The sequence below is a fragment of the Musca domestica genome, unplaced genomic scaffold, assembly GCF_030504385.1.
Source record: "Musca domestica strain aabys unplaced genomic scaffold, Musca_domestica.polishedcontigs.V.1.1 18, whole genome shotgun sequence".
In the NCBI taxonomy this organism is placed as follows: Eukaryota; Metazoa; Arthropoda; class Insecta; order Diptera; family Muscidae; genus Musca; species Musca domestica.
Window position 1 is genome coordinate 7,015,810 of NW_026712238.1, and position 13,619 is coordinate 7,029,428.

General features: G+C 35.9%; 3 non-coding genes across 3 annotated transcripts; 1 reads left to right on the plus strand and 2 right to left on the minus strand.

Moving 5' to 3' along the window:
* Positions 1-212: 212 nt before the first annotated feature.
* Positions 213-285, minus strand: TRNAA-AGC (transfer RNA alanine (anticodon AGC)). The gene has a single exon. It is a non-coding gene; the product is annotated as a tRNA-Ala (tRNA).
* Positions 286-4,540: 4,255 nt separating this feature from the next.
* TRNAA-AGC (transfer RNA alanine (anticodon AGC)) lies at positions 4,541-4,613 on the minus strand. The gene has a single exon. It is a non-coding gene; the product is annotated as a tRNA-Ala (tRNA).
* An 842-nt stretch (positions 4,614-5,455) lies between these two features.
* Positions 5,456-5,528, plus strand: TRNAA-AGC (transfer RNA alanine (anticodon AGC)). The gene has a single exon. It is a non-coding gene; the product is annotated as a tRNA-Ala (tRNA).
* The last annotated feature ends 8,091 nt before the right edge of the window (positions 5,529-13,619 follow it).

Sequence of the window (13,619 nt, forward strand, 5' to 3'; positions counted from 1 at the left end):
ACAGTATAGACTTAACAGCTGTAGAAATATGAAGCACAAAACTTCTGAACATTTATAACATCTAAAACTTTGTCAAAATTCCAAAAAATAAATAAAAAGCAGAATATTATCGAATTTTTGTCAAATTAATCGATTCTTGCAGGTTCTGGAGTTAAACAAAAAAAGGACTTGCGACAGGCATTGCTCATATCATAATGCTAAAAAATAATAGATGGAGATGCGGGGCATCGATCCCCGTACCTCTCACATGCTAAGCGAGCGCTCTACCATCTGAGCTACATCCCCATGTATGAAACACAGTCTAATTTGGTAAAATAAAATATATTCAGGTATAACTGATTTCGATGAATCGCGTGCGCATGCGCATTACAATGCACAACCCATACTCAATAAGGGTGCTTTGAAAGTCAATACAATATTATGTATGTACAATACAACACAAAAATGCGAAGTGAGACTTGGGCTATGGAAGGCCAATATAGCTAAAGTGAAAATCAAAAGTTTGGAAGGTATTAGTAGGTTTGATTATGGTTAAGTGTCCTCAGAATGAGTATACCTACATACTTTATAATGCATTCTACGTAATCATCATGACATAACATAAAAAGTTAAGTTATTAGCCACGCACAAATAAAAATATTCTAAACTCAAATCCATGTAAATTTCGATTGACCTATAATCGTGGCCTGTATGGCAAATGCAAAATCAGTAATATTGCCTAACAATATTGCGTTCATTTCCAAAAACATCGGGCATTATTTACAATTTTGACCCTTTGCGAAGTAAGTACCAGAAAGGGTGAACTGGGCCCGACAAAATCGCATAAAATATTCAAATAAATCCAATCATTTTATGTGTATTCAAAATTAACATATTTTGTGGAGGATGTTCAGATTAGGGTTAATGTTTTCAATGATCGTTCCCGACCTGAGTCCGATGTAAATAATACCATGTAGAAAGTTTGGACTATAATGGGTAGACGGCTTGTTTATATGAATATAAATTAAAAAATATTAATGGAAGCCTACAGAGTGTATGTGATACGGCTAGCATGTGCCTCAACCGAAAAAAAAAACGATTTTATACCCAAGATCTCTTTGGACGATACTCGTTTCAGGACATTTGAAGTCGTACATCTGTATGTCTGGCTGGCTGTTGAGCACGATTTGATTTAAACTTGTTGCGCCTTAACAATTTTCCCAATCTTAGATCCAGTTCGGAACATCCATAACAAATGTTCAAAATTTTACAAATATAATCTTTTATATCCCATATATGAACTAACGTTGAACTATCATAATATTTGCAGAAGCTGCAAATATATTTGGAATAATAGGTCGGAATCTCTCATACGAAAATTCTCTCATAAAATGTCCCATTACTTTCCATATATGGCGCACAATAAAATTGAAAAATTGGAGGAAAAAAGATATAGGAGCTTTATCTAAATCCCAACCGATTTTCAGCAAAATTGCCAGGCATACTTTAAGGCTGAACCTGGCCGTTTGTGTTTCAGTTGATTTAATTCGGAATGATATTAAGTATTTGGTGTACAATACTTATAAAATCGGACGACATTACACATGGGAGCTATATCCGAATCAGATGCGATTATCATCAATTTTAACAGGTCTCGTTTGGGGCACATCAAATGATTTGGGGAAAATTTCATATCATTTAGAAAACGTTTATATTGTTTACAAAAATACATGAACAGACGGACGACATGCATAAATCGATTAAGAATCTAATTCTATGAAGATCATCAAAAGGAACCACGGGTGTATTTCCTTTCCTTCTACATGTTGCAAACAAATGCCTAAAGACATGCAATCTGGTGTCGGGTACAAAAAGCTAAAGATGTATTTGATTTAATTTAAACGACTTTCGTTAAAATATTATCTTTCTGATACCTCTCCCTTCAATAGTTATGATGCGCATCTGCCAGTTGTTATTTCTATGAGCTCACGAAAAGACAATCTTTCATCGGGCAAACTTCTGACTACGTATTGAAATATTTTTCAATCAAAACAAAATCAAAAACTTTTTGGAAGTTGCTCCATTGGCCACAAATATAAGCCAATCGACGCGAAAATGTACATGGAGTTAGAGTTTAGGAGTGGGCAGAAACCTACTAATTTGGGCGGCGATTGGACAATAATTATCGGGTAAAATAGACCCTAACTTTTATGTAAGAAAATAGGAAAATTTCCTCTAAACCGCGAATATTTTCAATCCCAGTCAAATCACAAATACATTAAGAGATCACTTCTGACCATTACAGTGATGCTAATAGCCAAAAAATCGGATATATAGCAAAAGAGGTACAATATATATGTAAAATAATATATCTTATTTATTCTGCATATAAGTCAAGAACAGCTGGGCCGATTTTCACAATTCCCATCAACTCGAAATGGTATCTTGCCAAAAACGGATAAAATCTAGGAAATTCGCGGAAAAATATAGCAATAAAAAAGTTAATACCTTTGTTCCATTTTTTTTTTATTTTTGCCATATATTTCATCGCATGCGATTTTTTCAATTTGACTTCCAATTTTGAATTGTATTCATACCCTACAACACTATGTGTTGGGGGTATTATAAGTTTGATTGGACCAAAAATTATGTAACACCACGAAATATTGGTTTCCCACATACGAAAGTATATATGGATCTTCCTATCTCGCCGAGCTGAGTCGATCAAGCTATGTATGTCCGTCCGTCTGTCCGTCTGTCCATGTTAATTTGTAATCACTCTACAGGTCGCAATCATGGCCCGATCTTCACGAAATTTAAAATGGAGGTGGGGCTAGGGTCAGAATAAAATCCTATTTCATTTGGAGATGATCGCCTAATATTTTGGGGTTGAAATGGACCAACAACTTTAAAAAATCCTGATTTTGCCGTTGCTCTACAGGTCGCAATTATAGACCAATCAAAGCGAAAGTTAGCATGGGGCTAGAGCTTAGGGCTGGGCAGAAGCCTTCCAATTTTGATGGTCATCGGGTAATATTTAGTGGGTGAAATAGGCCACAACATTTGTGTTAAATAAAAATCAAATTTTCCATTTTCTGCGAAATCACAAATGGACGAACAGGTCAATTCTGACCGTCACGTAGATGCCGAGAGTAAATATATCGGTTATATATAGCGAAATATATACAATGTGCATATACAAAGAAAGGGGATGTTAGTTAGAATGCTTATATCTACCGAATGGCTGGACCGATTTTGACAAGTTTTGCCAATTCAGAATGCTCTCTTGACCTAAAAGTATAAAATCTCAAAAAAAGCGCAGAAAAATATGCCAATAATGATGATAATATAGATTTTGTAGTATTTTGTGACATTTTTTTATTTTTTCATATTTTTTATCGCATGCGATTTTTTCAATTTGACTTATAATATTTTGTAATATCTTTTCACCTTACAACACAGGTTGGGGATATTATATAAGTATTGCAAATACCGTCCGATCCTCACGAAAATTTTCACAAGTGTAGGGTTGGGCTCAGAAGGGCTAGGTCACAAATAGAAACCAAAGTACATACACGAAATCTCGCATAAAGTTAGAGTTTAGGACAGCGGGTAGAATGGACCACTAATTTTTTGTGAAAAAATACCAGCATTACTTACAGGCGATATCCGAAATACACAAAAGACGAACTTCTGGTTTTTTTATGCTGATTTCGTTGGCGAATATAGCCTAATATCGTAGACAAGCAAATCATATAGATGAGTCTAAATTTGGAGATACAGAGGGGCTTCTTGCTTTTGGAGATGATTGCAAAATATTTATAGGTTCAAATTAACCAAAAACAGAAATGTTTTCCCGATCACACAATTGAAGCTAATCGACACGCCTGTGAAGGGAGTTAACGACAGGGAAGAATTCTAGCATATTGGGTGACCATTGGCTGTAAAATGGACCACAACAACTAACAGCCCGACGGAGTGCATAAATATTGGGCAAATGTCCCTTGTCAAAATCCTAATTTCGAAAGCGAAATCTTCTAATATGGATTTGGACATAAGGGGGCTTCTAACATATTGTAGTGTTGTAGGGTATGACATAGTCGGCCCCGCACGACTATAGCCTTTGCTTACCTGTTTTTTTTTTTTTTTTTGCATTTTTACACTCCGCAACACTACGTTTTGAGGGTATTATATGCATGTCGCAATTATCGTCCGATCCTCACGAAATTTTGTATGGCGGTAGGGTTAGGGTCAAAATCAAAGCCTATTGTTCTTAAGATGTACATTTAGGGGTTCAAGTGGACTAAAAAATAATCAGAAGAGAGTTCAGGACAGGGGCATTATTTTTGAAGAAATCTTCCAAAATGGATTTGGACATAAGGAGACTTCGAACCAATTGTAGTGTTTTAGGGTATCACATGGTCGGCCCCGCACGACTATAGCCTTTGCTTACTTGTTTTTGGATTATATTTCAATAAATATTACCCCAAATATATAGCCCACAATGATATTTCAAGACATTCTAATAACAACTTTATTATCTGTTATCCAAAAATCAATTTGGAGATGCGGGGCATCGATCCCCGTACCTCTCACATGCTAAGCGAGCGCTCTACCATCTGAGCTACATCCCCTTATAAAAAAAATCAGTTTTAAATATACTCAATAAAATTTAATTTATTATTCACTAAATCCGAAATGTCATTAACGCATGCGCGCTTTGCATCGAATTAAAGTCATCGCATAGTCATCGTGACCTGAAAGATAATGCATATTGACAATTGACATAGTTAAGTTAACTCCACATCGGGCAATTTTTGAATTGTGTTTGTGTAGGTCAGTAAAGTTTTACTGTAAGATCCATTTACCTTTAATTAAATTTTGTGGGATGGCCCGTTTCTTAGCCATATAATTGAAATGACTGTTACAATGTATGTTTGACACAAACCAACATATTGAACCAATCAACTCCTGAATAAATATGTAACGCACATGTTCATATGAAAGAAGCTGCATAATCATTAATTTAAACCTTATCTTAAACCTGAAAATCTGATGAACTCACCGGCATCATTTCGTTTAAACGATGACATATTTCGAGACATGCATTTTTTAAATGCACGGTTCGGATAATGATTTAAATATTAAGTTTATTTTTACATCGACTTTAATGCTTCAGTCAACCTTCTGCACGTGTTAACAGTAAAACATGTTCTCCGATTTAATTATTTTCGACTTGTTCGTCTCTGTTAAAAAGGCAAGCCATCGGACAGGCAACTGAATTTATTATGTCTATATTGAAATGCAGATTCATGACTTTCATGTCAATGAGAGTGACACATATTTGAGGGCTGGCCTATATTTCGGCAAACTTCAGTAATTTAAAATGCAAATGTGGGAATATTTTGTTTTCAAAAATTATTTTTGTGTGCAGACATTAAATTTTTTTTTTATAGAAATACATTCGTTTTACGTGGGGGATGTAGCTCAGATGGTAGAGCGCTCGCTTAGCATGTGAGAGGTACGGGGATCGATGCCCCGCATCTCCAAATCTAGTTTTATTGCAGGGTATTCAATAAAATTGGTTAATAATCATTATCGATTTATCTTCGAAAATAAGTCATTTTCATAAACTAAGTTTTTGAGATTTAATTGAATTTGAGGGTAAATATTGTGGAGCATTTTTATGGAAATATGATTAGGTTGGTTTGAAACATAAAAAAAAAACAGTATATATATTTGAAACCAATGATGAAAGGGAGAAATAAATCTAAGGGTTTCTTGCAACTCATGAAACCCCCAAGAGATCTTATTTATTGCGGGCCTAATACTATACTTTTTATACCCTACAGCACACTGTGGTCAGGGTATTACGTCTATTTGCATTTGGTTGTAACATGCAAAAGGAAATGAAAAGGATCCATCGTTCCTTCTTTTGATAATCATAGAATCACATATTGAGTCTATTGTGACATGTCCGTCCGTCTGTCAGTATATCCATATTTTTCTTTTTTTTTAATAATGTACAGGTCGCATTTATGGTCTGTCTGATTGAGATGAAATTTTCCACAAATCATTTGTTTGAGCCAAGAATCAACCCTATTGAAATTTGTGATAATCGGATCAGATTTGGACATAGCTCCGATATACAGGGTGAGTTCAAAAAACTGCAACCAACTTCAGACTGCAGTCATTTCTAAGCCACTCATCCGACAGCTGTTAAAATTATTTCAGTGACAGCACATTATATTGTTTACAAGCGTATAAAACCATTTTGGTGAGAATTTTCCAGGAAAAAGTTATCCGTGATGGAATTCAAGCGTGATAGTGTGATTTCTTTATATTTGACTGGAAAACCACAAGTGGCTATCATTAGAGCACTCCAGCATTTAAACGTGAATAAATCTTTTGTGCCTCGTACCATCGCTTGTTATCGTGATACTGGCAGCTTAGTTAAATGGTTCGAAAAGTAAAGAAGCGACTTGATAGAAACCCGCGTCGCAGTGGCCCAAAAATGGCTCGTGAGCTGAACATATCGCAATATTCCACTGAAATTGAAAAATGAGCACGGGGTGAAGCCATTGAAATTCCAAAAAGTGCAAGAACTTACACCGCAACAGAATTAAAATAGACTCAAAAGAGCTAAAGAGTTCCTTCGCTTGGCCGAAAGTGGTGAACTGCCGAATTTGGGTTTCTCCAAAGAGAAAACATTCGTTGTCCAGCAGTTTGTAAACAAACAAAATGATCGTGTTTACTTGTTGAAAATGTTCACCTTCGGTTAGCCCGCAGAACTCTAGCGCCAACCATGGTGATGGTGTGGGCCGCCACATCCGATGGTCTCTTTCCGCTCATATTAATCTACAGTTGCATCGGAATAAATGCCGAATATTATAGCGAAAATATTCCGGCGTGGACACGCAAACATTTTGGCCGCAGACCTTGGACATTCCAACAGGATTCAGCACCATCGCACTTAGAACGCGCCACCTAAGAATGTTTACAAAATGAGGTTGCTCGCTTTATTTCCAACGCACAATGGCCCCAAAATCTCCGGATACAAAGCCGTTGGACTTTTGTGTCTGGGGTATTTTGGAAAGCAAGGTTGGCACTAAAAAATACCAAAGTGTCGATCACCTCAAGCAAGCGTTTCGCCGGGAATGGGCCAAGGTACCGGAAAAAAACATTCGGGCAGCATGTGACGGTTTCATTGGCCGTTTGAAGGCCATAATTCGTGCCAAAGGTGACCAGTTCGAACAAATCTAAACTTATCCTTAAATTTTATGCTCTTTCCGACATTTTTTGCTTTCATTCAATAAAATTTAATAAAATTTAAAAATTATGCGTGTGACTTTGTTGCAGTTTCTTTATCTCACCCTAATTTCAGGTATACTAAGAGCAATATATAGTAAAGTTTTAAAGACTCTGGTCACCAAAGTGTGTAGTAGTTGAAAAATTAAGAAAATAAAATTCTACCGTCTGTCTGCCTATCTCTATCTTAGACCTATAAGCCTCTCGGATTATCCGATTCGGTTCAAGTCAGAGCTCAGATTTGATCATTTTTACTCGCGACTGAAGCAGGAACTTAGATTTGCTCTTTTTATTTGCGAATGAAATATACAAGGTTGCCCATATTCGACGGACCCATGACACTTTGGGCACATTCTAATCGACGAGGCTTGTCCGCAGGCAACATTCTTTGCGTCAATTGAATTTTGTACGGGAACAAATGCAAATCAATGCGAATAATCCGTTGTAAGGTGGACCGAGCCATGCCCAACTGCCGAGAACGGCGTTTTTGGGATGTTCTTGGGGACCTCTCAACACTGGCTCGTACGGCAGCGATATTCTCGGCCGATCGTCTTGGTCGACTTTTATATGGCCTCTTCGGATTAGATAGAGCCTTACCAGTCGAAAATGTTTCGTATAAACGCTTAATGGTGTTCTTAGAAGGTGCACTTCTCACATTTTTTAATGTTTTAAAAGCACGTTGAGTTTTCACAATTGACTTCTTCTGTTGAATGTAAATTTCAACTATTTCGCGTGGCGTTATTGGTTCATGGTAAAAATCTGCTTGGACTGACGCTTAAAACGCGTTATGTCATTAAGCGATGTGACATCTCTGTCAAAAGTTATGGCGTTGCCAGATGGGTCCGTCGCATATGGACAACCCTGTATTTGTTCATTCTTTTGTTTTGTGTGGGAGCGTTCGCGAGTTACTCCTATTTGATATGTCCGATATAGAATAGTAGCTTATGCTGTGAGTAAAGTGAAGTGGAAAAAAAATAAGTTTTGTTTGTGTATTCGTTTGTTTGTTCAATAACAGTCGTGAAATGTTATCAATAACAATCTCTTGAAGATCACTGTTTTAAAATATGTTCATCATAAATTGTTGCATACCTTAAGGCTTTTCATAATCTCTATACTAAACGTTTAAATATCAACCTTTAATTGCACCACTTAAAAATATGTTACAGCGTGTATTCACAACAGCTAGACTAACTTCATTCAATGTAAGAAATAAAAACTCATTAGAAGTTCAGCAAAACAAAACAGGAAAAACATGTAAATTTGTGTTTTTTTCCTTTTGCTTTTCAAACGCCTTCTATTTATACTTTTACACCTTTTTCGCAACTTTCACTCCCTCAGAGCCTTTGTTAGTTGTCTCAACAAAAAATAACGCCGTTTTTTTGTACAAACGAACACAGTGGGTAGGTGGAATGAGGAAGCAACGCAGAAACACACATCACCGCACAATGGCAAGCCACAAATTAATGTAACTTCTTGAATGTGGCCATTAACAAGGAGTAAGCAAGCAAATCGGCAAGCAACGAACGCCACCTGCAAAGCTATCGTACGGCTCAACATGCAACTCTTGGCACGAGCAGCACCGCCACCAACAGTCATTATTAACAAAGTGGCAACAATGGGGCAAACTCAAAGTATGCTGCTAATGCGAAAATGACTTGCATCAAAATGTGTCTACAAGATGGCAGATGAAAGGCAAATGGTTTCCAGCAGAAGCTATGGCCGATGAAAACAAGAAATTCGCATAGAAAGGAGAACAGCAACAATAGCTGAATGAACGAGCGAACGAACGGCAGGATTGGCAATATTGTCGGACATCAAACACCCGCATCCAAAAAAGGAAATTACAACACGTGCATATTCGCACTTAGACTCCTTTGCCGCGTTTTTACATCATTTTGGTGTGGTCTGCAGGAAAATGTGGCAAAAAAAAGCTAAATTCAGGAAAAAGTCTATATTTATGAAATATAATGGAGAAAGGACATCCTTATTATTTTGCTACTCCTTGCTTGTAAAGTTTGGAACAAAAAATTAACATTTTTGCATAAAAAGTGCATGTCGACTTTTTTGTGGAAATATGAAGGAGGAGAGATTTTTATTAGATCAACACTCCAGATTTGTTCTTATTAAGTTTCAGTGGGGAAAAATTTTTCAAAAAATCTGAAAAAAATACAATTTTAAAATCGATGTTTTCGAATGTATGAGCTCGGCTTAAGTTCATTTGTGCGGTTAAATTTATTTCCATATCTTTCACCATTTTTGAAAAAAAAAACACTATTTTCAAATGTATGCTAAAATGTGAAATTTCGAATTTCAAAACATATTGAAATCATAATTTTGCCATGCTCCGTCGTATTGTTAGATATTCAAAACAATTTCACACGAAAGTTGTGGTCCATTTTTAGCTAAATATAATCCAAATGCTAAACTTATTCCCTATCCTTAACTCTCTTCTCATGCAAAATTCCGTGTCGATTGGTTTTTATACCCTCCACCTTAGCATGGAGGGTATATTAAGTTTGTCATTCAGTTTGTAACACCTCGAAATATACATTTTAGACCCCACAAATAAAATATATATTCTTGATCAGCAGAAAATTCTATGTCGATTTAGCGTCCGTCTATCCGTCTGTGGAAATCACTATAGCTTCCGAACGAAATGAGGTAGATTGATAAAATGTTACTCAAATGTATATTATGTCTGCAGGACTTTTGGTATTGGAAATGGGCTGCGTAGGTCCACGTTTTCGTATAGCCCTCATATAAAGGTATATTTCGATATTCGGTATTTTCATGATTTTTGCGACATTATTCACCGGAATTGTTACAAATTACCTATTTAAGTTTACTACAGCCTATGACAAAAAATGTCGGATGCAGGTCTACTTTCTATTATATCACCCATATAATGAGACCTCCCTATATTCGATATTTTGGTGCTTCTGGCTACATTATTCACAGATTTTTCCAAGTTTCGCATTTGAATATTGTAACGGCTTATGACAAAAATTGCCTATGCAGGTCCACATCGTATAACAGAATTTTTAACGGATTTTATTTTTTTTAGAAAATTGCCAAATTTTTTCCAAATGTTGGAGGGTATTCGAACATATAGCTTTTTTATTTGTTTTAATTTAATAGTATTTTTTAGTATATCCACTCTAAAAATTTTACGAACGACTTCTTTTAATAAAAACGCATATTGAAAGTTACAGAGGGCCTCATGACGTGTTTTTAAGATCTTCCTTCTTTACCAAACTTTTTAAGATATTCTTTCTGAAGAAGACCTGAACAAGATCTTCTTTCTGTTTAAGACCTTAGAAAGGAATTTATTTCATAGAACAACATTTAAAGGTCTTCTTTGAATAGCAGACGTTATGAAGGCATGCAGAATACATTCCGAACTACCTTTAAACCCCTTTTCATATAAATAAGACATTTTAAGGTCCTTAATCCCCCAAAAAATTTTAAAATACGCGTATTTCTCGAAGTATTTTTGAGCACCTTCTCTTTAAGGCATTTTTTCTAAGGAAGGCTTGTTCGGGGTCTTTTTTCTATGAAAGATATTATTTAGTAGAATATAAGACTAGACTTTTCGAAGGAGGTCTATTTCTTGAATTACTGTGGGTTTCTTCCTGTAGAACATCTATTTGAGGTCTACTTTCTGTCTACAAAATATCTTATTATTTTCTATAACACAATCATTTTTCCCTCCCCATAACCACTAGTTATGAGTCAAAAATAATATAGCATTTTGTCACAACACCCCTCACAGAATTATTTTTTTCTCTACTGCTTTACGTCACAATATCCTGCACTATGCTTAAAAGCACCTTCTAGGTAAATTAAAAAAAGTACAAAAAATATCATACCTAAAGAGAGAGGCAGCAATGAAAGTGTTTTTTTTTTTTTTTTTGGTAAGTTGCTGAATTACTTCGTCCTGGTTTTCTGCCTTTGCTGAATTCTTAAGTGGCTGAAAATTTACTTAGATGTATTGTACTTAAGCAAAGTGTTGTGGCAAAAAAAAAGGCCATTCAGGCAGCAAGAATGTGTAAACAGTTGAAGGGAGCAAAGATGATGTGGGAGCAAAAAATGCCAAGTGGCAGTTGGTTTTCTTTTAGATTTTCTCCAAAAAAAGATGAAATATGTTTTGTGGGGGACCTTTCATTTACAGAAGGTAATTTATTAAAAGTTGAGGCCAGTAAACTGGGTTCCTCTTTTATCTTTGGCGAGTCCTTCTCTGTCTATCTCTCTCCGTGAAAAGACAATAGAATGCAGTTTTTTGTTTTAAAAATAGTAATTGTTTGTTGGGTTTCAGAATTAACTTTTTTTGTGCTAGTTTCATAAATGTTTTTAATGAGAAACTATGAAACAAAAGGTGTTGACGTACTAACTTTTAGAAATATGTAAATTAAAAGAAGTAGCTCAAGTAAAAGACGGAAGTTAAATGGTTAAAATAATATGTCAAAAGTATTTGCTTCTTCTAGTGTAATATCCAAAAAATAGGTCAACATAGAGGAATAAGTGGGTGTTGTTCTAACACGAGACTCCTTTATACCAAAATGTACTTAACTCGGCTTGAGAGTGCATCAAATAAAAACCAAAATTGTATTACATCATACAAGTTGGACTTTGAATACAAATTCTTTGAAAATCACTAGACCCATTTGTGTGATCTTTAAGACATAATGGCTACGGTGTTAGTTAAGAAAATAAAATCTATATTCGTCTAAAAACGTTAAAAAATTAAGATCAGATTCTCCTTACTCAGCATTTTTCTTATGGCTAAATTCCTGGATAAGTGCCTATGTCGGTATCAATGCAAGACCAAAGACCTATCTAGGGATTTTTGTCGCTCCAGGGAGTAATTATAGGGGAAAATATTACAGCACAAGACCTCAGCTTTTAGGATTATTTTCCTTAATAATATTTGAATTTGTAACCCCCAAAAGAAAATTGTTGAGAACGTAGATTACCGTACGTGAATTTACCATAAAATTATAAATAAAGCTGTGAATTCAAAGCCCTTTATGAGATTTGCCGTAATTACCCAATACCATTACTTCCACTTAAAATTTCTAAGCTCCCAGACAAAATTGGTTAAGAACGTGAACCTGAGATTAACGGCTATAAAAGGCAACCATCAAAAAACGAAAAAAAATGCCTCCAACTGCATTTGGAATGGCCCTCGAAGTCTGTAACGTCAGGAAGTAATTTTATACGGTTGCTACGCCGAAACATTGAACAACATTGAAAATGTTTTGCCATTATAAACCAATATGCCGAATAAGGGCCAAATCAAATGCAAAATAAGAGCCCGGAAGTAGCCGAAATCATATGTGGGTTTACCAAAACGTGCGCTTATAATGATAATTTTCTCCAAAAATGTTTTTCTTACTAAGCACTCTAATTAATATTATGGAGCAAAATACTTGAAATCAAGGTATACCCTCATATGGAGGCTACACCAAAACAATGGCCGACATTACCCATACAGGGTGAGATAAAAAAGATGCAACCAACTTCAGACTGCTGTCATTTCTAAGCCACTAGTCCGACAGCTGTTAAAATTCTTTTCAGTGACAGCTCAAAACCATTTTGTTGAAAATTTTCCAGAAAAAAAGTTGTTCGTGATGGAATTCACGCGTGATAGTGTGATTTCTTTATATTTGGCTGGAAAACCACACGACGATAGCCACTATCGTTAGAGCACTCCAGCATTTAAATGTGAATAAATCTTTTGTGTCTCGTACCATTGCTCGTCACGAAAACAGCAACATCAGTAGAAATGGCTCAAAAAGTAAAGAAGCTACTTGATCGAAACCCGCGTCGCAGCTCGGGGTAAAGTCATTGATGGTGATAGTGTGGGCCGCCATAACAGCCGCTGGTTGCAGGTCGCTCTCCGCTCGTATTAAACGATCGTGGCATCAGAATAAATGCCGAATATTATCGCAATGGCCACCAAAATCTCCGGATACCAATCCGTTGGGCTATTGTGTCTGGAGTATTTTGGAAAGCAAGTTTGGCACCAAAAAATACCAAAGAGTCGATCACCTCAAGCAAGCGCTTTGCCGGAATATGTCAAAATATCGCAGAGTAACATTCGGGCAGAGTGTGACGGTGACATTGGTCGTTTGAAGGTCATAATTCGTGCCAAAGGTGACCAATTCAAACAAATCTAAACTTATTCTAAAATTTGATGCTATTTCCGACATTTTTGCTTTCATTCAATAAAATTTAACAAAAAATTTGAAAGTTAAGTTACAATTGTACTAAATGGTACTAAATTTCGTAATGGGGGAAATTACAGCGCTGAAATTCTAAAATTTGATGTA